Here is a 23109-nt window from a genome sequence, read left to right on the forward strand (position 1 = left end):
ATTTTCTTAGCTTTAAGAAAATAAAATAATAAAATAAAGATTTGTAACTTTGAGTCTCCTTCAAAGGGCCATGTTTGTGATTTCTTCTAAGAAGCTATATTCCTGTTTCCAACTATTCTTTCCTGCCTTCTCTCCTCATCTCCAATTTTCTGTTCATCCTTTATCTTCCTCTTTTTAAATTAAAAATCATTAAACGACTCCAAATTGCATTTCTCTTCTTATCCCAAATAAACCCATCTCTGCTGGAGAATCTTCTGGCAGTTTATTTGGTTTAAGGCAACAGCTGACATATACAAAGTCCAGAGGATGGTGAGAAATAATCCTTTTACTTATGAAGTCAAATTCCAGTCCATGAAGAGCCCCTGTTGGGTGGGCATCTGAGAATGACCGTTTCTCTGGTCTTACCTTCCTTTACTCCCCCACTGTCCTTTCCATCTTTTCTCCTCCTCATCCCTTCCTTCAGGTCCATGCCTCACCCTAGAGAATAACATCTCATCTTCACCATGTGTTGTTGGAGAAGGCTTTTAGCTCTTAATATTTTTCAGAGTAGTACTACCAAAGCAATTCAAACTACAGCTGATCCTTGAACACAGGTTTGAATTGCATGAGTCCACTTACGTGCGGATGTCTTTCAATAAATAGGTATTACAGTACTACATGGTCTGAGGTTGTTTGAATGTGTGGATGAGGAACCCAGAGAAGGAGGGCCAACTGTAAAATTAAATGCGGATTTTTGATTACTGAGTGTCAGTATCCCTAAACCTCTGCATTGTTCAAAGGTCAACTGTAATACAAAATGTATCAGGATTGGATTCAACTGCATACAGCAGAAAACCACATGGCTTAAACAAGACAGAGATTTCTCTCTCTCTCTTCTAAAGAAGTTGAAGGAAGGCAGTTCAGGCTGATATGGTAGCATCTCGTTATCAGGGGCCAGCGCTCCTTCAATCTCTCTTCTCCACTTTCCTTAGTTTGTCACTTCCATCTTCAAAGTCACCTCATGGTCCAAGACAGCTGCTGGACTTCTAGTTCCGGGCAGAAAGTAGAAGGAAGGGAGCAAAAACAGCAAGGCTATTTCTGCCCACGGAGGCAGCCCCCTTTCATGAGGTTTCCAAGAAGCCTCATCTAAGGACTTTTGCTTACATTACACGGTGCGACCCTATCGGCAAGGATGATAAGGAATGTTACCTTTTAGCTGAACACATTGCTGCCCTGATTGTTCTATTATTATGGGGGGAAAAAGAAGAGAATGGATATTGTCTAACCCAGTGGCTCAGAGCAAGTGCCGGAAGTATCTGGATGGCTTATTAAAATACAGACCATTGTATCCCCGGAGTTTCTGATTTAGAAGTCCTGAGGAGGATCCTGAGAATTTGCATTTCTAACAAGCTCCCAGGTGATGCTAAAGCCGCTGGTTTGGGGAACACACTTGGAGAACTTGAAGAACTACTAACATTTTCTTCTAAGCAAGACAAACGTTTTTTTCCTCCAAATATTGAGCATCTATTTATTTTAACCTCAAGACATTATTTTACTAACAATGCCCCAGACTCTTTACCAAAGAGAGCCTTCCCATCAGAGATAGGTAAGGGGAAAAGGAAGTCAAGGCTTGCCATAAGGATCATGGCTGGAAATCTGCTCTTTCCCACCATTTGCAAACCAGAACATCTAAACTGTTGTGTGGAGCTGAGAAAAAACTGAAAGGGATGGGATTTTAATGGCATCAATTATGAATGCTCAGCCAATGAAACAAGAGCTATAAATAGAAGCTAAAAAACAATTTGGTGCGAGGTCCCTGAGGCCTAGGGAACTTCCTAAAGGTCATATCACTGGTCTTACTTTGCCATTGATGGTTCAGGTTTATTAAGTGGATTCATTTTAAGCAGGGAGATGGCATTGTAGAACAGCGGCTGACGGGAGTAGGGAGAAAAGGATCATGGGTCTATGGCCTTGCCAGCAGTGCCTGCCAGCTTGGGGTAGGGATTTAATCCCCCTGGGATCAGAGACCCATACACTGCATCCTCAGCCCAGTGGTACTGCCTTCCTCTGCCCTCCCTTCTCTCTCTTGATTTCTCTTAGCTGATTGTTTTTATAATTTGCTGAGTGAAGGAAGGATAAAAGAATTTATGTCTGTGCCTCTGCCGAAAGAAATAAAGATCTACAAATCCTTGGAGACTGGTAGGAAGAGTGGAGGAAAAAGTTAAAGAAACCCAAGGGAGAAGTGAAAAGTTGGGCCAAGAAAGTCAGAGGCCACTTGTACAGAAGTACAACAGCCCATTCTGGGGCTGTTTACCACACAGCCTCTTTTTTCTTATCATTTGGGGAATTTTGTGTTTTGTTTTATTTTATGGTGTAATTCCCACACAAACCATTCTCCTGGTGGGGTCTGATTTGAACATGATGCTCTATGGTTCCAAGCTGGTTGTGTGTGTGTGTGCATTTCTTTAAAATTGGTCATTGTCAAAAGGATGGTGATGTAGGTTCCTATGCCTTCATCTCCTCTTAGGGATTTAGGCCCCCAGCAGGCAATGACTAGCACTTCTAAATTCTACGAATTTGGAAAAGCTCTCCATGGAAAACAGAAACTCAAAATTCATGTTAAGTTCATTTCAATTGAGTTGCAGTGTAATTTAGACCTTGAACTTCCTCAGCCAGCCACATAACTAAGGAGGCACTTCAAAAAGAGGAATCCTGCAGAACTCACCAAGAGCTTTAGGAAGGTAAAATGCTCACCACTGAGCAGACCTTTGCTAGATCAACACTTTCGGGGATAAAGAAGCTGAGGTTTGAAGCAGGGAAGTGAGTTGGCTGAAGGTCACCAGCAGTGACTTTCCAACGTATGCACTTAGCTATTCCCAAATTTGTAGCCATCCTTTTTCTACTCATACTTCACTAACCAGTGTTTTATGAGTCTTCACAAAGTTCTGAAACTTCATAAATATTTTGGTAGCTGGAGTTGTCAGTTTTAATTCATTAAAATAGTTCTGACTTTGTGTCAGACATTGAGCCAGAGGTTAGGTTAGAGGGATAATAAATACAAACACCACTTTCCCTGTCCACAGGGAGCTCTTAGTCTAGCATGAGAGATAAAAACATACCCACTAGCCAGCATACAGTGTAGATAGAGCCTGTGCCATAGGAGATGCAGAGAGAAATAGATGGGGGATTTAGAGAATTGCTTCCTAGTGGGAGGAAGTGTTCATGGAGGAGGTGGCTTTGGGGCTGCCATGGGGAGCGACTGGAGATGTGACCGTGAACTGGAGTGATGCAGGGAAGAGCCCACCACGTGGAGGAACAGAAGAGAGACCTGCTGTGACAGGGTACATGAAGGGCAACAGAGAATACAATGTGTGAAGGCAATTAATATGAGAGAAACACTCTTCCAGTGTCATTGAAAAGCAAATTTCTTAAAATATAGACCCATGTATTCATTTGTTGCTGCCATAACAAAATACTACAGACTGGGTGGCTTAAACAACAGAAATTCCTTTTCTCACAATTCTGGAGGCTGGAAGTCCAAGATCAAGGTGTGGGCAGATTTGGTTTCTCCTGAGGCTTCTCTCTTTGCCTTGCAGATGGCCACCTTCTTGCTGTGTCCTCATGTAGTCTTTTCTCTGTGTGGGGGCACCCCTGGTGTCTCTTCATCTTCTTATAAGGACGCCAATCATATTGGATTAGGGCCACACTCTTATGACCTCATTAAACATTAATCACCTCTTTAAAGGCCCTATATCCATATACAGTCACATTCTGAAGTATTGGGGGTTAGGACTTCAACACATGTATTTTGGGAAGACACAATTCAGTCCATAAAAACCACTATTCTGTATAATTACATTACTTCAGGACAAATTACCAGGTATTAAGAAAGCTTATTAAAACAAGTTACACATTTACTCTCCCACACATTTTCTATGAATCTTTTATTCAAATATAAAGGTTAAAAGTAGAGATTCAAATATAAAATATAAAAACTTAAGAAAACAACCCTGCATTTCTACTCCCAGGAATTTACCCAAAAGAATTAAAAAATATATGTCTACATAGAGACTTGTACATGAATGCTCATAGCAACATTGCTCATAATAGCTAAAATGTGGAAACAACCCAAATATCCATCAACAGATGAACAGATAAACAAAATGTGGTAAACCCATACAATGGAATATTATTTGGCCATAAAAAGGAATGAAGTACTGATACACAATGCAACGTAGATGAACCTGGAAAACATTATGATAAGTTAAACAAGCCATATGGAAAATACTACATACTATATTATTCTATTTATAGGAAATGTCCAGAAAAAGCAAATTTATAGAGACAGAAAGAAGTGGTTGCTTGGGGCTGGAGAGGAGAGTGGAGACTGAAACAAGTGGGCACAAACAAATTTTTTTAAGGTGAAGGAGAAGTTCTAAACCTGGATTGTGATGGTTGCAGAACTCTATAAATTTACTAAAAAGCAATGAATTATACACTTGCAATGGGTGAATTTTATGGTATGCAAAGTAAACTTCAGTAAAGCTGGAAAATATTAACAGAAAAAGACAGAGGAGAAATAGAAAAAAATTACAAGAAAATAAAATAAACTTTAAAAACGTCCTGTAATTAGGCAGGAAATCCGTCTGTAGTCTGCAGAAGGAAAAAGTCTCCCCGCTATCCCAAGTGAGTCCTAGGTTCTACACTGTGTGGGGTAGAAGGAGGAGGAGAATTTTGCATCTCAGGGGGCTTGTATACTGTTTCTCATCCACTGACTAATTCCTGGTGAAGTCCAGCAAGTGATAAAATCCTGGAACATTCACCCTGGGAGGGCCCTCAAGGACCATCTTGTGCAAACCTCTCTTAATTGAAGCTGGAGTGGAGGCTCAGAGACCTTTACATAATTGACTTGCTCAAGACACCACATGTGGTAAATGGCCAGGTGGGAATCTATCCCAGGTGCCCTAATTCCTTATCCAGAGTCCTCCTCCATTGGCTGTCCCCACATCTCTTAGCTTTCCTCAGCCCCAGTTATCTCACCTGCAGATGAGGACAGTAATATCTGCCCCCTGCCTGTTTCGCAGGGCTGTGTGGAGAGCAAATGAGGTCAATGATGTGAAATACATGCTTTCAAAAAGCAGAAAGCAAAGTGCTGCTGTAGTGGTATTAGCACGTCAATTGTGGGTCAATCTAGCTCAAAATCCAGACCCATGATCTCCAAGAATACGCTTCTAGGAAAGGCATTCGTCTGTCCTGATGTGAACATGGATTTCTGGTTAAGGCTGCTCCCCAGTATCACGAGGGGGTGGAGGTGGGGCAGTTTGGGCATCATTCCTTTAATTTTCCAGAACATTCTCACATTCCAAAGCATCATTATCTTTTCCTTGTCCACTCATGACACTTTAATGTATTAGATGACAATGAGATTTAGTCTGTGCGCATTCAACTATGATTCCTCAAGTAACAAAGATGAAAATGAAGACCGGGTTTAGATATCCATAACCTAAAGCTTATTTATTTTACCCTCCTCCTTTGAAAATGAATCCATTCTTGTTGGGATACCATAAAGGACTCTCTGTGTCTATAACACCTGGAAATCCCCAAGACGGTAAACTAAGTGTATTTTGGGATGTATTCATCTCTGATAAAGAATACCCTCAATCCACTCCCTTCCCTGAGCCTCTTCCCACCCACACAGGGGCAGATCTCACTAGGAACCCCTCAGCGAAATGAGAGCCCAGCAAACCAGTCATCGCTGCTGGCCCGGGGAAAACACCAGGTGCAGAGCCCAGCACAGAATGTGATCTGGGAAAACACTTATAAATCAAAGAGGTCCCAGGGAGTGAAAGTACAAGTTAGCAAAAAAATAACAACAAAGTGGACATGAAATGTTAAATCAGACCAACCCAGTAGCAAGCTAAGTACTGTGGCCTCTGTAGAAAACCCAGGGTGAAGACGGAAGGATAAGCCAGGGAAAAGCCTGAGAAGCAGCCTCACCTCCCACATCCAGTAACTTTTTATGTATTAGGAGGATTGGCTCCTTCACTGTGATATATGTTTCAAATGTTTTCTGCCAGTTGTCTTAGGACTTTGTCATGATTTTTTTATTTCCCATGCAAATATATTTTATTTTTAAGGAGTTCAAGTTATCAGTCTTTTTTGTTGTTACATCTGGATTTTGAGTTGTATTTACAAAGCATCTCCTCACACCTACGTTATAGAGAAAGTTACCCACATTTTCCCCTAACACTGGTGGTATTAATTCTTGATCCATCTGGAGTTTATTCTTGTATATGGCTATCCAGTGGCCCTCCCAACATTTATTAAAACGTTCAAGGTACCATCTTTATAATGTACTAAATTTCCACATATATTTGGGTCTATTTCTTGACTTTCTATCCTACTCCATTGGTATGACTGTCTATCCAAGTGCCAATATCACACTGTTTTAATAATAGAGGCTTTGTAGTATATGATTATATCTGGTAGATAGCTCTTCCCCCCAGTGTTTTTTGCAATTATTCCTGCATCTCTTGTTTTGTTTTTCTTTATGGACTTTAGTATCAACTTGCCTAGTTCCAGAAAAAAAGCTTATTGGTATTTTTGTTGGGAATCACATTAACTTAAGAAGAGCTTATATCTCTGTGGTACTTGTGATACTGAACCATTCTATCCAAGAACAGGGATTTCTTCCCATTCATCCAAGTCTACTTTTATGTCTTTCAAGAGTGCTTTAAAGGTTTTTTCCATAAAAAATCTGCACACTTATTTTTAGTTTATTCCTAAGTGTTGTATCTTTTTTGTTGCTACATCCCATTACTTTTTGAAGCCAAGCTGATCCAGTCACTTGATCTTGGGTTCTAAATAAGGATAATATATTCTATTCCACCCCCATTTTGTTTTCCCTTTCCCTAGTCTCATGACTTGAGGGTCTCTCTATCGACCATGTTGGGAGAATAAGAAACAATAGTAGGTCTAAGGTTTAAGACAAGACGACATAAGACAGTGGTGAATAAGGTCTTCAGGTCTTAGCAAGAAAGAATTCACATCTGTCTGGGGGCAAAGATAAGAAGTTTCAGGACTCTCACATATTTAAAAATCTTAAATTGGATTTAACTGGTCTGCTTTACTCAGTCGAGTAAACTCTATCAATCTTTGTGACGTCTTAGACAGTCTTCTAAATCCTCTTCCCTATTCTTGGTCTGATATAATACAGTATACTTATGAGTAATAGTATTGAGTTGATAAATCCCTACTATAAATTCTCCTTTCTTAATATTTCCCTAATACTTTCATAATCCAAACTCCATGTGGCCAGAGGAATCTCTGATAGATCGTTGTCTCCAAGGCTATCTGTAAAAGCAGGTCAGAGCCAGGCCCCATGAATCGTGGTACGCATCTCAGACTGGACGTTTTTGTCAGATTTCAGACTCAGGGGTCTCTAGCTGTTTTCTCAGGTAGTTGGTACATGCTCCTGCTGAGACTGAGATCAGTGGTTGGATTTTACAATTTTACTCCTGGCCAGCCAGCTCTCCTCTCTCCCAGTGCCTCTCTTCCAAAGGTACTTTAATCCCTTAGACCCAAAGAGGGCTAAGTGAGAAATCTAGACAGGTCACAGGAAGTGCAATGTTGAAAAAGCCACTGGAGAATCTAAGCCTTGGCAGGAATGAGAAGAAAGACCCTGCTGGCCCCTTTGCTGTAACACCTCTTTCTCCATCAGTTTAAATGTTGAACTCCTAAACACCTTTCAAGGTCAAGCTTAACCATCACCTTTGATACATAATTTTTCATGACACCCCTCCACCTCTCAAAGATGTAATTGCTCCCTCATCTGTTTCCCCAATAAATTGTAAACATGCTTCTATTATCATTTTATTCATATTTTACTACAATTCTTTCATTATTTATTTATACTTCTGTCTACCAACTAGGCTTTAGATTCCTGGAGGACAGAACTGTGTTTCATTCATCTCAGTATCCCCAAGATCTAACAATTGAATTGAATTAAATTGACCAGAGGAAGAGATTTTAACTGATTTTTTTCTGTTCACTGTTTGAGATCTATTAGTTACAGTCTCAACAGGAAACAGTGCTATGAGTATTACCCAGCTCTCATTTGTACCATGAGACCCAGGAGAGAGCTCTTTGATGAATATATGCAATGTGCTCCAAAGCCTGGCTCCCTTTTCAGCCTACTGGTGAATTTTTAGTTGGTAAAATGTGAGTTGTTATGAGGATTAGGTAAGATAATAGATCTAAGATACTTATTAGTGAAATAGTCATTAAAATATTAGTAATTTTTAGACTGCAGACTGATGAGAAAAATCAGAGGACAAAGAATAGAGCTGCTAAGTCAAAGGAATTCCCATAATAAACGGCTATGTGACCCAAGAATAGTCCGCCTCCCCTTTTTTTCTACCACTACACATAAGCTGAGTGATATCACATGTGGGACATATTCCCAGGGTCATTCCTACGGACTGGCATGCAGCTAAGGATACATGCAGATTACAGGCCATTTCAGATACATTTGCTGGAACTCCCTATCTCCTTTCCCTATGCCTTGAAGAAGCATACTGGAATGTCTATGAATAAAATGGCACAATGATGAAAATAACGCATCCACTCATTAATTTTTAATGCACAGAACTCAGTTATTCATTATTACTAACACGTTACTCCAGGATACATCTCTTTTGACACACCAGAATTTTGTGAAACCCAGTTGCTAAGGTCCATTATTATAGGCCCTGAGGGCTTAAGTCTGACCACTGTCACAGTGTGAGATGTTTGCAAACTCTTCCACAAATCATAGTAATTATGAAAAGTGGGCTCTGTCCAGTGTGCCATCAGAATATTCTCATGTATAGTCATGACACAGAATGAAGTTGCACTGTCCCCTAAGATGTTTTAAAGCTCAGGGTCCTGGCAGGAAAGAGATGGCAAATTCAAAAAGGGAGATTTAAAAGAATTTGATGAAGGCACCGTTTAAAAGTTTTGGGCAGGTTTAAGGGAAACCAACAAAGATGGTAACACACCCAGGGGCTAGCACCAGCAGGAAGTTGATACTACCTACTTCTTGAAGGAGTGAGCAAGGAATCAGCCACTGGAACCCAGAGAGAGCTGTAGCTGTTGGAATAAGCTGTCCCAGGGGTAGGGAAGGGGAAGGTGGGGCGGGGGGGGGGGTGGTGCAGCTGCTGTCCCAGGGGAGCAAGTTCTTTAAGACCTTTGCCCTTCTCTTGCCTCTGACTCCCATTGGTCAAACCTAGGTGGAATTCAGAGGGTGCGGACCATAGATGCAGTCCTTAATGGTAGTCCGCTAAGACAGAGAGTGTGCTGAGAGATGCGAAGAATCTCTGGAGGGACAAATGGAAAACATCCAGCACAGAAGCCAGCTAGCTTTTTGCTTCTTGATTGTGCATTGTGATTTGGAGCCTGTTTTTCAGAGGTACTAAACAAGTTTGAGTCATTTTCTTCTTGGTCTAAAGGAGAAAGCCTCTTTTTTAATCCACACAACTAGAAACAACTAGACTCACAAGTGTGCCACTATACCCTAGAAACACACAACCTCATCTCAAACCTAAATGAAATCTCAGTCATACCTTTCCCAGGCCACTTTAATTAACCTTGTCAGGAAAATTCTAAACGTCTCAGTTCCTTTATTTCCATTTTCAGATGATCTGTTGAGCAGAATGTAACAATAAAACTTCCCAGAATTTATACTGAAGGGAAAGGAAAAAACCTGGAAAATAACAGAAATATTACAAGGGGATTTTTTTCACCCTCTTCCTCTTTAATTCTTGTCTACTTACTCAATAGGATTTTGATGGCTGACAGAACTAAAAGGCCTGTGTGTTCCCTTTGATGACTCATCTCCTGCTCCTGGAATCCTTCTCAGGAAGAGCAGAGGTCAGGCTGACCCTCCTTGCTGGGCAGGTGGAGGCTCCACTGGCCGCTCAAGCTGTCTCAGCTGAAAGTTTTGAGAGGATACCAAATATTTACTCTTTTTAATACTACATTTTTATTTATTGTTAAAATATTAATATATATTACTTACTTATATTTTGGAAAGTACAAAAATATTTTTAAAAGAAAATAGAAGCCTTGTATATCCTTACCTAACAGGGGTAACTATCGTTAACATTTTCTTATATTGTCTTTCACTTTTTTTCTATACATAGATTTCCCAGATAGGCATTACACACTGTGTGCAGTTTTGCATCCTCCTTTATTATAATTAACATTATAGAACAATATTCCCCACATCATTAAGCAAATTTCAAAATAATAAAATTTAAAGACTGCATAACACGTTATATATGGATGGTGTTTTAGTTCATTTGGGCTGCTATAATAGAATACCGTAGACTGAATGACTGAAACAACAAACTTACTTCTCACAGTTCTAGAGGCTGGAAGTCCAAGATCAGGATATAGATTCCCCCTCTGTCAGAAAGTAGACCATTCCTATGAAAACTTTTCAAAAGCCAAAATGGCATAAAGCGAAGAAGCAATCACCTTTCTTCATATTTTTCATAAAAGTGAAAAGCCTGTTAGGATTTCTTTTGGTTAGCAAAAAACAGGTACTAATGTAGGTCTTTTGTAAAAGTGAAGTGGCGTAAAGTGAACTTTTGAAAAGCAGAGGATACCTATACTGGTATGGTTGGGTTCTGGTGAAGTCCTTCCTGGTTCACAGATTGCTGTCTTCTCCTGTATCCTCACATGGTGGAAAGACAAGAGCTAACCCTCTTCCTCTCCTTGTAAGGGCACTAATATCATGGAGGCTCCACCCTCATGACCTAATTACCTCCCAAAGACCCCACCTCCCAATACCATCCTACTGGGGGTTAGGTTTTCAACACAGGAATGGAGAGTCACGAACATGCAGGTCATAGCAGATGTCTATACCCCAGCATATGTTACTGTTCTCCTATTATTGAACATTCAGGTTTTTCCAGTTTTCCTCATTATGAATAAGATCGCAGTGAACACCTTTATTCATAATTTTTAAGAAATCTATGATAAGTTCCTTAGAACAAAATTCTTGAAGCAGAATTGTGAAGTTAAAGTTTCACTTTAGATCTTGCCAAATTATAATCCAAAGAGATTGTACTAATTTACATTCCCAACCATAGGGTACAAGAGTGCCCGTTTTTTATAGAACCTGGCTGACACTGGGTACTGGAAATTGTGTTTATCTCTGTCAATGGCATTTTTGTTGCTTTAACTGACATTTCTTTCTTCAGTGAGGTTGAACATTTTTTTCACGCGCCGTAGGCCATTTAACTCCCTTATTTGTGAATTGTCTGTTCCTGAAGTTTGGCAGCTAAACTTACTTCCAAATTTTTGTTCCTCTCTGGAGGATCACAAAGCTTTGTACAACTTTATTCCAATTCATTGAGTGTTTTCAGATGGTTGGTTGCTTTTAACAGAGTGAGTTGATTCCAGATATGTCATTTCAGTTTGGTTTTTGACAGAGAAAGGCTGTATATTCCATTGAATGCTGCCCGGACTGTTTTCCAAAATCATAACTAAAGTTATCTTAATTGTCTCTCTGAATATATTAAAATACACAGTAGCTTACAGTTTTCAGTTCATAAATCCAAAGCTCTTGGAAACACGTTTCTTTTGTGGGCCTCTCTAGGCCTAATTAGGACTATATGGTCCTTTTTAGGTACTGGAAAAGAGTGAGAAAAAACAATTTTGTCAAGCATAGGTCTTTGATGTGAGTTCTCACCTTGATAGGAAGCCCAGAAAAGTTACTACAAATGTGTTCTTGAGAGCCTGGGTGCTTCCCTGCCATTTCTACGGTAGGTGATGATGAGATTATGTCTATGCTTGGGCACACCTGTCAGTGGCTACTAGAAGATAGTGATCCTAAAGGAGGGACCGAGAAAGCCCGTGGGAGTTAAGTGCATAGAATCATATTCCATTGCAAGTTGACCAGGAGTAGCAGGTAGTATTTGCTCACTGCTTTCTGTTTTACACGGCACTTTCTCATACACAATCTCATTTGATACTCACAACCACCACATGGGGTGTTTGATACCATCATCCTCATTTTGCAGGGATAAATAACTTGCTCAGAGTCACACAGCTAACAAGCGGTAGTCTGTGCTCAAACTCCTAGCTTCTGCCTGTGGACGTGATTCCAACTATAATCTCCTCCTGCTACTTTGTTTCCTGAGAATTCTATAGAAATGGAACAGGATCATGGAACAAGAAAAGGAAAATGAACAACAAAAAAAACCTCCACACACATGAGATACAGCTGTGGTCACCATCTTATTCAATGGTCTGGAGAGAAGAAATAAGAGAGTTGTGTAATTTTTTCAATGAGCAGTTGCATTCTTGGTCTTTGCATATGCCTCTCGTTACATGATTATCATGAGAGTAATCATCTACCCTGTGTCCTGTTGAAGACTCTGACATTTCTTCCTTTGCTCTGTCAATCCAGCTTGAGCTTTTACAATGTTATGGTCATTATTAACTCTAAAAAACGCTGTAGGATTTGCTTAGGCCAGAGCATGTGGGTATACAGCTAGATGAGAAAACTGGAGTAACCACATTGCAGTGAAATGTGCCATTTCTCCTGAAAGAGCCTAATTTCCCTCCTCATCAGCATCACACTTGCCAAATGTGAAGAATCTCTGAGGCAGAAAACAAATGTAAGAGGATAGTTTTGCTGGACTTTAGGCCAGTGGTGGCCCCAATGGTGGATTTGGGAATTACCTCTCACAACTTTACCCTTTTCGCTGGGAACTTGGATGCTTGATGGTGAAGGAGGATGAGTGACATTATTTTTTAATGTATATGTATGTGCCTACACAGATCTCCTAAGCATGGTTGAACTTCCTGGAGAAAAGGAATTTTAACTCTGAATCCCTGTCCTCATTACCAGGAAGATGCAAAGCAATAGACTGGTCTCAGCCCTACCGAGACCAGACTATTGGAAGATACCATGTGGTTTCTGTTCAGAAAGCCTCACTCGGAATGTCAGAGTTCCCACCAAAGCCTAGGTGAGTGGAGGCCTCTGAATAGCCTATACTGAAATCCACAGCAGCCACCCAGGCATGGGCATTTGCCCTGGAGTGATTATCCGTGGGTGTGTAATTTTTGAAGGATTGGTCAGACTTTCAACAATGGCAGCTTTCCTCTGGTTACCCATTGGCTGAGCATAATATAGGAGTGAGAGAGTCTTATTACTACTACTCTTAACAGGACTGCTGAAACACCTCAGTGCTGTGATGATCAAGGAAGCACAAGTAGAGATGAGATGGAACTTTGGGCAGCTCTGTTGTGGATGTGGAATTGCATGATTCCCTCTTGCTCCTCCTCCTATGCTTTCTGCCCTGGTGAATGGCATCACCATCCTTCTAGAAAAGCCTCCAAGGTGATGGAAGAATGGAGATTAGAACCAAGACTGTTGTGTTTCCTGGCTCCCATTCCTGCACTTCTTCCATGTCATCCCACTGTGTCCCACTAACTAGTAAAGTTTTTATCAACCCTGAGCAAAAGAGTTGCAAAATGGAGTCTTTAGAATGTGGCTTTTTTAAGTTCCATGATTCTAAAAAAAGAAAATATCTTTACGTGAGAAAGGCATTTCTTCCCCCCTCACACAGCAAGATCTACCTATTAACTCATGCCTCCCCATCTTTCAATCTATAGCATGGAAGTTAGGTCTTGCCCCAGCATGTAGGAACATGCATATAAAACTCATATCACATTAATGGGACATTAAAGGTAAGACAGAGAAGAGGCATTCTCCTAAAAGCTGGCCATTTTCAGGCACGTGATGAAGGTCAAGTACTATCTGGGGATATACTGGATATTTTATTTGGAAGTGCTAGAGTTATTCAGTTAACCTGATACCCATTTTCCATTCTTCCTAACATTTAAAGATAAAATAACACTTACCATCAAATTTAAATTTTTTCAAAATTAAAAATGTCTCCCTAGGCATTCAAAAGCAACCAACATATTTATGGTAATAAAAAAATTACATGAAATTGACAGTCTATCTTTAAGCTGCCATTCTTCCACTGACATTGGGTGGTTTCAAACTCTTAAAATCCAAAGATAATGTACAGAGAACTATGAAATTTAGATTTACATTCACACCACATTTTTATTAGCAGCAGGTGAGACTGGTTATTTAGGAGGTTCATACATCTGTCTTTACTAAGTAACAGAGATTACACTAGAATTTTCAATTAGGTGACTTGATTAATCCCACTTCCTTCCTCCCCATGCACATTTTTTTAAGTTAGTTTGACTTAAACTTCTTAGACTTGCATACCATTAAGATCTGATTAATACAGTATCTCCCAAAATGTGTTGACCAAGAAAATTAGAAAATCATTTCTTAACTATCTATCAGGTATCTTTTATAACTAATCAATGTATATACCAACTTTATGATTAAATTTTTCTTAGGTAATTCTAATTATGGGGTTTCTTAAGTTTTTAGAAAAAACTTATTCTGTACATTAATTAATGATGATTATACTCCTTATTCTGTATAAAATGTTTATGGAGAGAAAAGGGAGTGAAGAGGGCCATCTTCACCAATCCAAAAAGTGTGGTTATTTGATTTCGTGGGAACAGTCTCTCTTGCCACTCCTATTTTTAATTTGTAAATGTCAGTGCTGTATGAATTAAAACCTTGCACCCTTCAATTTAGTTCCCATCCTGCTAATTTGTAATCAAATAATCCCATTATCACTTTGCTTCATCCAGTAGGGAGAAAAAATATATTTTAAATCTTTTGCCATTATTTAGCAAAAAAATAGAGCATACGTTTGCATATTTTTCAAAATTCTGAATAATTGTTACAGGTAATGCAACATTTCAACTTAGTGACTCAGGCAACCTATAAAAAAACCACAATGAACTAATGAACATGTTTTAAAGATTCATTAGTTATACGAAACTCAGAATATACTTTCCCAAACATCTGACCTTATTGTTGGTGGATAGATTCTTGGGCCAACCCCCTAAGACTCCTTTACCATACGGAATATGACAAATAGCTCTCAGTCCTTCAGAGGTCCAGAAGCCAAGGTCCTGGCCCCCTTAGTATATTAGTTAAAACTCAAGTCCCATCACTAATCAGGTGGGTGATCTCAGTTTACTATCTTGCAAAATGGATATATTGTTATCTACCTTTTCAGAAATAAATGAAATACTAGAAGTAAAGCACTCAATACAGAGCTTGGCACAGAGTAAATAGTGATAATGACTATGGTGACAGTAATGACAACTTTTGAGTTCTAGGACCCTCTGAACCTAAGGTAAAGGCAGGTCTAAGAAGTTTCTTGTCCCAAGTATGTGTTTACATTATATTTATTGAGAAAAAGCTTGGTAAGTGTGTTACTTTCCTAGGACTGCCGTAACACAGTACTGGGTGGCTTAAACAACAACAATTTATTGTTTCAGAGTTCTGGAGGCTGCAAGTCCAAAGTTAAGGTGTCAGCAGGGTTGATTCTTCTGAGGGTTGTGAGGGAGAATCTGTTTCATGCCTCTTTCCTAGCTTCTGGTAGCCTCAGGTGTTCCTTGGCTTGTAGATGGCTTGGCTTGTAGACTCCCTGTAACTTCACATTGTCGTCCCTCTATGCATGGCTGTCCCTCTGCCCAAATTTCCCCTTTTTATAAAGACATTGGATTAGGGCCTAACCTAATGACGTCATCTTAACTTGATCATTTGCAAAGATCCAATTTCCAAATAAGGTCACGTTCACAGGTAATGGGGCTTAGAAATTCAATATCATTTTTAAGGGGCACAATTCAACCCACAACAGTGAGTAAGTGAAAAAATTCACTGAGCCTCTCCCAGGAAATCTTGTGATTGGCTTCACAAAGGAGTGGGAGAAGAAGTCTCCACATCTCTAGGTCCATGGAAGGGGAAATGGGGGACCCAGTGTCACCATTGTCTTCAGCTGTGAGCAGCAGCTCTGGGAATTATCCACGTGTAGTGTTGATAAATCCAGGAACTGTCTGTACTTCCCAAAGGTAAGGCAAATCACCCACCGTTTTACCCAAATAGTTTATCCAAATGTAAGCCTCAGATTTCTTTTTTCTTCAGTTTCCCTTATTTCGGATAATTAGATTGCCTCCCTTCCTGAGATACATAAGTATCTTAGGAAACTAGTTATTCTTTCTGGCTGTTAAGGTCCCAAATGAATCATTGCATTATTCAGTTCTTAGAAATGGTTTTGCAACCATTGGGGTTTCATCAGTTTCTCAAAAATCCTCAAAGTGAAGTGAATTTTATATCTGGTTAAGTATTTAAAACAAGCACAAGCCTCACAGCACTTTCAGAGCATGAGGTAACCAGGAACTCTAACAAGTGACATTAGGACGTCCCAGTTCTCCACAATTGGGAATCTCGGTACTAAACAGCAAGCCTGACCTCTGGAAGGAAAACCAACTCCCCCTGGTGACTAGTTTACAAGCAGGAAGTAATCTCTCCACTGGGAGCCTGTGAGTCAACAAAGTTCGTTCTTGGTGTTCTCCCTGGGCTGCCGTGAACTGGGCAGGGGGTGACCTAGATGCACCCTTCCTGGGGGCAGAGCACCCCCCAGGCTCCAGCAGGGGGTCTGCAGAAGGGGATTCTTCTCTAAAACTGCTCAGTTACTCAGGATAATGCTTTGAATCTCCAAATATCACAACTAGCTAGTTTCAAGCAATATTTTAAGCGAGACAAAAATTCAGGTTTCCGGGGCTTCCCTGGTAGCGCAGTGGTTGAGAATCCGCCTGCCAATGCAGGGGACACGGGTTCGAGCCCTGGTCTGGGAAGATCCCACATGCCGCGGAGCAACTGGGCCCGTGAGCCACAATTGCTGAGCCTGCGCGTCTGGCGCCTGTGCTCCGCAACAAGAGAGGTCACGATAATGAGAGGCCCGCGCACCGCGATGAAGAGTGGCCCCCACTTGCCGCAACTAGAGAAAGCCCTAGCACAGAAACGAAGACCTAACATAGCAATCAATCAATGAATGAATCAATAAATAAATCTTAAAAAAAAAAAAAAAATTCAGGTTTCCAATAATCCGGTGGAAAAAGAAGCCATGAATTATCATTATCTAGGAATACTAAGATGAGGAAAGGGTCCCTTGCTGGCTGACTTCTCCCCTCTGGCTCAACTGGCCCCTTCTCATCCTTCAGGGTCAGCTGAGATGTCTTGTGACAGAGACACTTTCCTTGACATTCCCCATCTTCATTATTCCTTATTACATCACCCTAGTTGGTTCCTCCATAGTTCTACTATGTATCCATAATTGTTTGGTTTACTTGGTCCATCCTCTCCACACAAATACAAGACCAAGAGCTTGCCCACCCTTGTCTCTGCCTTAGCACAGTGTCTGATGCTGTGCCTGGCACAGAGTAGATGTTCAATAAATACGTGGTGAATGACTAATGTTCTAAAAGACAGGCAGACAAACCTATACCCTCAGAGCCCCTGTTGACTGGTGTTCAAGGTGTAGTACATATTGTAGGCTGGCTCGAACAATAAAATATTGACCTGCAAAATACTACTTCCCTGAATATTCACTCTGGCCTAAATAAACAGAAGGAGACCTGAGGAATTATCCTGCAAGGCTGATTTAGTAGCATCATTGGCGCTCGTGTAAAATTTTGGAGAATAATGTCCTAAGCACAGACGCTATTTTTAAGAATTTAACACCAGGAAAAACCTTCTGGGGCTAACTCTGTGGGAATGAGGCCCTTTTTATGTCATGGGTGATGTATGAACTGATGGCTCATGAAAGGTGAAGCTCCGACTAAGTTATCGGACTTTTTCCTTCTGAGTTATAGCTCAGCAAGCAGACTTGACCGATTACAGTCACTGACAAAAGCTGAGCAGTCTGTGGGCTTGTTTACATTACCAAAGAAAAGTGACAATATGGCCCAATGTAGTGCCTACAACCCAGCATAACTAAACAACTTCTCTTTCCAGTCCAAGTTGAGGTTCACCTAAGCTGGGCTGGATTTATGGGAAACAAATGCCAAAGAGAGCCAATCAGTCTGCAGTGCTTGTTTGGGGCCCAACTGCTTTAAAAAGCCACAAATTAGGACCCTTTGGAAGCTGAATAAGAAGAAATCTCTTTAAATGACGCAACTAGATTTCTGGCATCTGGAGCTCACGCGTGTTGGGCAAGGCTGTTTGCGGTAGTACAGGAAGTTCACAGGGTCACCCAGAGCCACCTAACCAGTAACCGTCTCACAGAGGCAGAAGGACTCAATAACTCAGAGACCAGGAGGGCTTCTGCTCGGCTGTGGACTTTTAATGACAACATTCATCACCGAGTTAAGGGTTACAAGGACAAAGATCTCCTAGAAAAGGCAAGTTTACCTGGCCTGTGGGCAGGTCCTGAGATGGGGGTACTCTGGGCCAGAGACACAGGACTTCCTCCCCTGAGGGCAAAAATAAATACTAGGGGGGAAAGACACTGCACAAAAGATTTAGATCTTTCTTACTGCTACAACTTCTGTGTGAAAGAGAGTGGGAAACGTTCCAATGAAATCTGCCTCCCATCCTCTTGCAGAAATAAATTGTGTTTAGGTCCCAAATAGGGTAGCATTTCTGCATCCATCTTCCTTCAGAACAGTGTTTTTATACTTTGTCAGGGAAGGGGTGTCACGGAGCCTCACGAACGCTGTAGATCCTCTAACTAGAGAAATGTAAACCAGTTTCAGGGGTCCATGCACCTCGTTTCAAACCCATTCATGGACCCACTAGAGATTCTTGTATTATTGGAACAGAAGTGCCCCACTTTGGGGTCAAAACTAGAAGATGTTGTCAAGTAGTGATTTTATAGAGGAAAAGATAGGAGAGAAAGAAAGAGAGACATGCTTGGCTCTGTCCTCCCCAAAACCTGGGTCTCCAAGTCCTTATACAAAGGTTAAGCGTATGCCATCAACACATAGGAATGACTTTGACAAGAGGGAAGCTGGAAAAAGTCCCCCAGTGTTTGGTTGCTAGAGTGGCCCCTGATGAGATCCAGTCATTGCGTGTGATCCCCCTCCCTCCTTCTGCAATTATAAGTGGTTCAACAAGGTTTATGGCTAAAAATAATAGCCACGATAGGTACAATGAACACTGGGATAGGTGCTTTTCTGCTCTAAACATTCAGAGATGATATTATTACTGTTATTTTACATGAAGCTATAGACTATAGGGTCTAAGAAAATTAGCACTTTTAACACCCTCTACGTTCATTATTTCATAAAAATTGACAGCCCTGAGAGGTGTGTATTAACATGCCAATTTTATTAGTGAGAAAACTGAATTTAGAAAGTTTAGATATTTTTCCAAGGTCACACAGTTAGCAACTGGCAGAGAGATAGGAGTTGAACCCAGAAGTGGCTGGTTCCCAAGTCCCTCCTCTCTCATTCAACTGCACCACCCAGCCAGCGAACTCAGCTTCTGCTCTTATGGGAATGTTTCCGTCCCAGAGCGCACCTCCAGATTCCCAGTCTTCTTATGGTACATCCTCTGGGAACATCACCTCTCCCAGTTGGCTGTCGGACCATCAGATCAGCCATATATTACCTCGTTCAATCTGTTCAGGCACACCTACTGACTCCATTCTGTAACAAGAAAACTAGGCTTACCGAGATAGGGTGACTTACCCAAGGTCACACAGCTGGGCCTCTATCTCCAAACTTTGTTCTTCTTATCACATCATTCGGCTCCTGCAAGAAACTGAGGTCTCCCTTTAGCAGTCAGTCTCTCTAATGAGCATTAATCAGGTATTTGCCACCTGGGGGTTGAGTGCCAGGCTTGTGTTAGCCTCCGCACCATTCAACCCCACAGTGCAGTCCTCCAGCCCCGAGATGCTGAGCTGTTTGCTCCACCAAAGGCCGACCAAAGCAGAATGTGCTGGCTCCTTTTTTCTCAGAAGGAGGACTTAGAGTGTGTTGAGCCTCAGAAAAGTAAGCCTTCAGCGCTGAAGCTGTGGCTGCTTTTGTAAAGCCCAGTGGACGTGTCAGAGGGAACCAAATGTTGCAGCTCTTGAAGACAGAGCCACAGAAGGACTTCTGCCGGACTTTCCAAGTCTTCCTTCCCCCGTGTTATAGCTGGTTGTCCAAAGGGAAGGGCAGTAGAGCGTGGCAGCTAGGAGAATAAATTTGACATCAGGTTTACCTGGCAACACTTCTTACAAGCTGGGTCACCTTCAACAAGTTACTTAACGTCTCTGTGCCTCAGCTTCCTCATCTGTACGATGGGGCAGATCCCTCATAAGGTTGTTAAGAGGATTATAAAAGTTAACATTCATAAAGCACTTGGGGAGTGCTAGGGAAGTGCTGGTTAAATAAAATATGCATGAACCCGGGGCAAGCCGCTACAGCAGTGTGAGTATCTTTTCTTCCCAGAGTCTGTCAATCTATTGTCAAGAACTCTCTTTGGTCCTAGAGAGTCCTAAACGGCAAGTCTAGAACTTGGTGCTCACAGAAGCAGAGGCTGTACGCCAACTTTCTCAGGCCTCCTGAAATGCAGCCCAGGTGAAGCCCACCTTCGCCGTGGACCAAGCAGGTGATGCAAATCTCAGCCCTGCTGGTCTCTTCCAAGGGGTCAGTTCACCCCAAGCACCCGCTCATGCTAAGCCCCACAAAACCCATCTTATCTTGAGGGAAAATTGAGGAGACTCAAAGTCCGGCAGCCTTTGAAGCCCCGGTTTCAGGGCCCACCTGAGAGATGCGGTAGGTTCTGGGCCCCTGCGTGCAGCCCCTAGGAAGGCTGAGTGAGGGTACAACCTTCTCCAGGAGCCTGGTCTCCTTCCTCAGCACATCTGCTGTTTTCTCGCCGACAGGCCTTCTCCAGGGCAGGGTCCTGATGACCTGGGGGAGAGCTCTGCTTCCACGTTTGGGTGGAAAATGAGCGTTTCCACACTCGCGCAGGGAAAGGTCACTGCCTCAGATTAACAGCTTCTCATCCCCCTCCCACCCCAGCCCTCTTGACTCCACTGTGGAACCTGGCACCTGCAGGTCCTGTACTGGTTCCAAGTGCACTGAGATCCGGATGGAAGAGAGAACCATTCCTGCTCGCGGATGAGCCTAGGCCCTGAGGCCGAGTGTGACACCAAGCCCACCAACCACCAGGCCGCTAACTGAATCTTCTCAGGTGTGACTCCAGGCTCATCCCTGCCCTCTGAGCAGCCCTCTGAGCACAGGGAAAGAGGAGGGCAGACTAACCCGTAACCCCTAGGTCTAAAGGGACATCTTCCAGCGCTCTCCTTCTCTTTCTGGTTGGTGTTAAACGTGGCAAAATACACACAGCACATAATTTAGCATTGTACCATTTTTATGCGGACAGCTCTGTGGCATCAAGTACCTTCACATTGTCGTACAGCCACCACTCCCAGCTCCAGAACTCTCTTCATCTTCTGCAGCTGAAATTCTGGGCATTAAATAATAACCCTCCATTTCCCCTCCTCCCAGCCCCTGGCAACCTCTAGCCTGCTTTCAGTCTCCACGAGTTTGACTGCTCTAAGTACCTCCTATAAGTGGAATCGTACGATGTTTGTCTCTTTGTCACTGGCTTATTTCACTTCGCGTAATATCCTCAGGGTTCATCCATGTTGTAGCATGTGTCAGAATTTCATTTTTTTTTTTAGGCTGAATAATATTCCATTGTATGTACATAACATATTATGTTTACCCACTCAGTCGCTGATATGTGGGTTGTTTCCGCCTTTTGGCTGTTGTGAATAATGTTGCTATGAACATGAGTGTACAAATATCTGTTAGAGTCCCTGCTTTCCATTCTTTTGGGTGTATAGCCAGAAGTGGAATTGCTGGATCATACGGCAATTCTTTTTTTTTTTATGTAGATTTTTATATTGCAGCTCTTTATTTTTATTTATTTATTTACTTACTTATTTACTTAATTTATTTTTTTTGACCACGCCGCAGGGCATGTGGGATCTTAGTTCCCAGAACAGGGATTGAACCTGCGCCCCCTGCATTGGAATCGCGGAGTCTTAACCACTGGACCGCCGGGGAAGTCCCCATATGGCAATTCTACGTTTAATTTTGGAGGAACCACTGTACTGGTCTCCACAGTGCTTGCACAATTTCACATCCCCACCAACAGCACACTCAAGGGCTTCTTTTTATTTTTTATTAATTTACTAATTTATTTATTTTTGGCTGCGTTGGTTCTTCACTGCTGCGCACAGGCTTTCTCTAGTTGCGGTGAGAGGGGCTACTCTTCGTTGCAGTGCGCGGGCTTCTCATTGCAGTGGCTTCTCTTGTTGCAGAGCATGGGCTCTAGGCACTCAGGCTTCAGTAGCTGCAGCCCGTGGGCTTCAGTAGTTGTGGCACACGGGCTTAGTTGCTCTGCGGCATGTGGGATCTTCCCGGACCAGGGCTCAAACCCGTGTTCCCTGCGTTGGCAGGTGGATTCTTAACCACTGCGCCACCAGGGAAGTCCCCGAAGATGGCAAATTCTGCCTAAGAAGTTTGAGGAAGGAGAAGGCAGAGCCCTTGAACAAGTCCCTTTTTAAAAAAGTTGCTCACTGAGCACGTTCTATGCTAAATATTACGTGATATCTAACGCCCACAACAATCCTCTGCTTTTCTCACTCACAAGTGAAAAAAATGGAGCTCAGAAAGGTTAAAAAACTCCCCTCAAGTAACACAGCTGGTAAACAGCAGAGCTGGCATCTGAATCCATACCAGGATCATCCCTTCACCTGTGCTCTGTATGATGTTTCCCCACGTGAAGGCTGGATGGGGTGAGTTCTGTTGAACCTCGGAGGAAAGGCCAGGCACAGCAGGAGCAAAATCGTGACAACTTAACCAAAGGAAAGGGCTTGTATTGAGAAGCAGAGAAGGCTTAGACTGTCTAGCTAGAGGGAGTCATCTGATTTGCATGGATCTTAGAGTCAAGTGGAATTTAAATATTTCTCTCTCCTTTCAGCCCCAAGCACTGCAATATGTTTGTAACAATAAAATTCTGAAAGAGCAGAACAGACAAGAGTGGGTTACAAAGGGGAGAAATATTGCCGCTGTTATTGGCGGTGACAGCCAAGCTGTGAGCGCAGAGGGAAGGGTGGTGTGGACAGGTTTGGCAGACATCACACTGTCCCACGTGGCCCACCGACGCTGTTACACAGCTTGCCAACA

At 42.0% G+C, this 23109-nt stretch overlaps 1 protein-coding gene across 1 annotated transcript in view; it reads left to right on the top strand.

The window, feature by feature from the left end:
• Positions 1 to 23109, top strand: part of BEND4 (BEN domain containing 4) — a 371611-nt gene that overhangs the window by 168358 nt on the left and 180144 nt on the right. The window lies entirely within an intron of this gene.

Source organism: Balaenoptera borealis, assembly GCF_965194805.1.
Source record: "Balaenoptera borealis genome assembly, chromosome: 4".
Taxonomy (NCBI): Eukaryota; Metazoa; Chordata; class Mammalia; order Artiodactyla; family Balaenopteridae; genus Balaenoptera; species Balaenoptera borealis.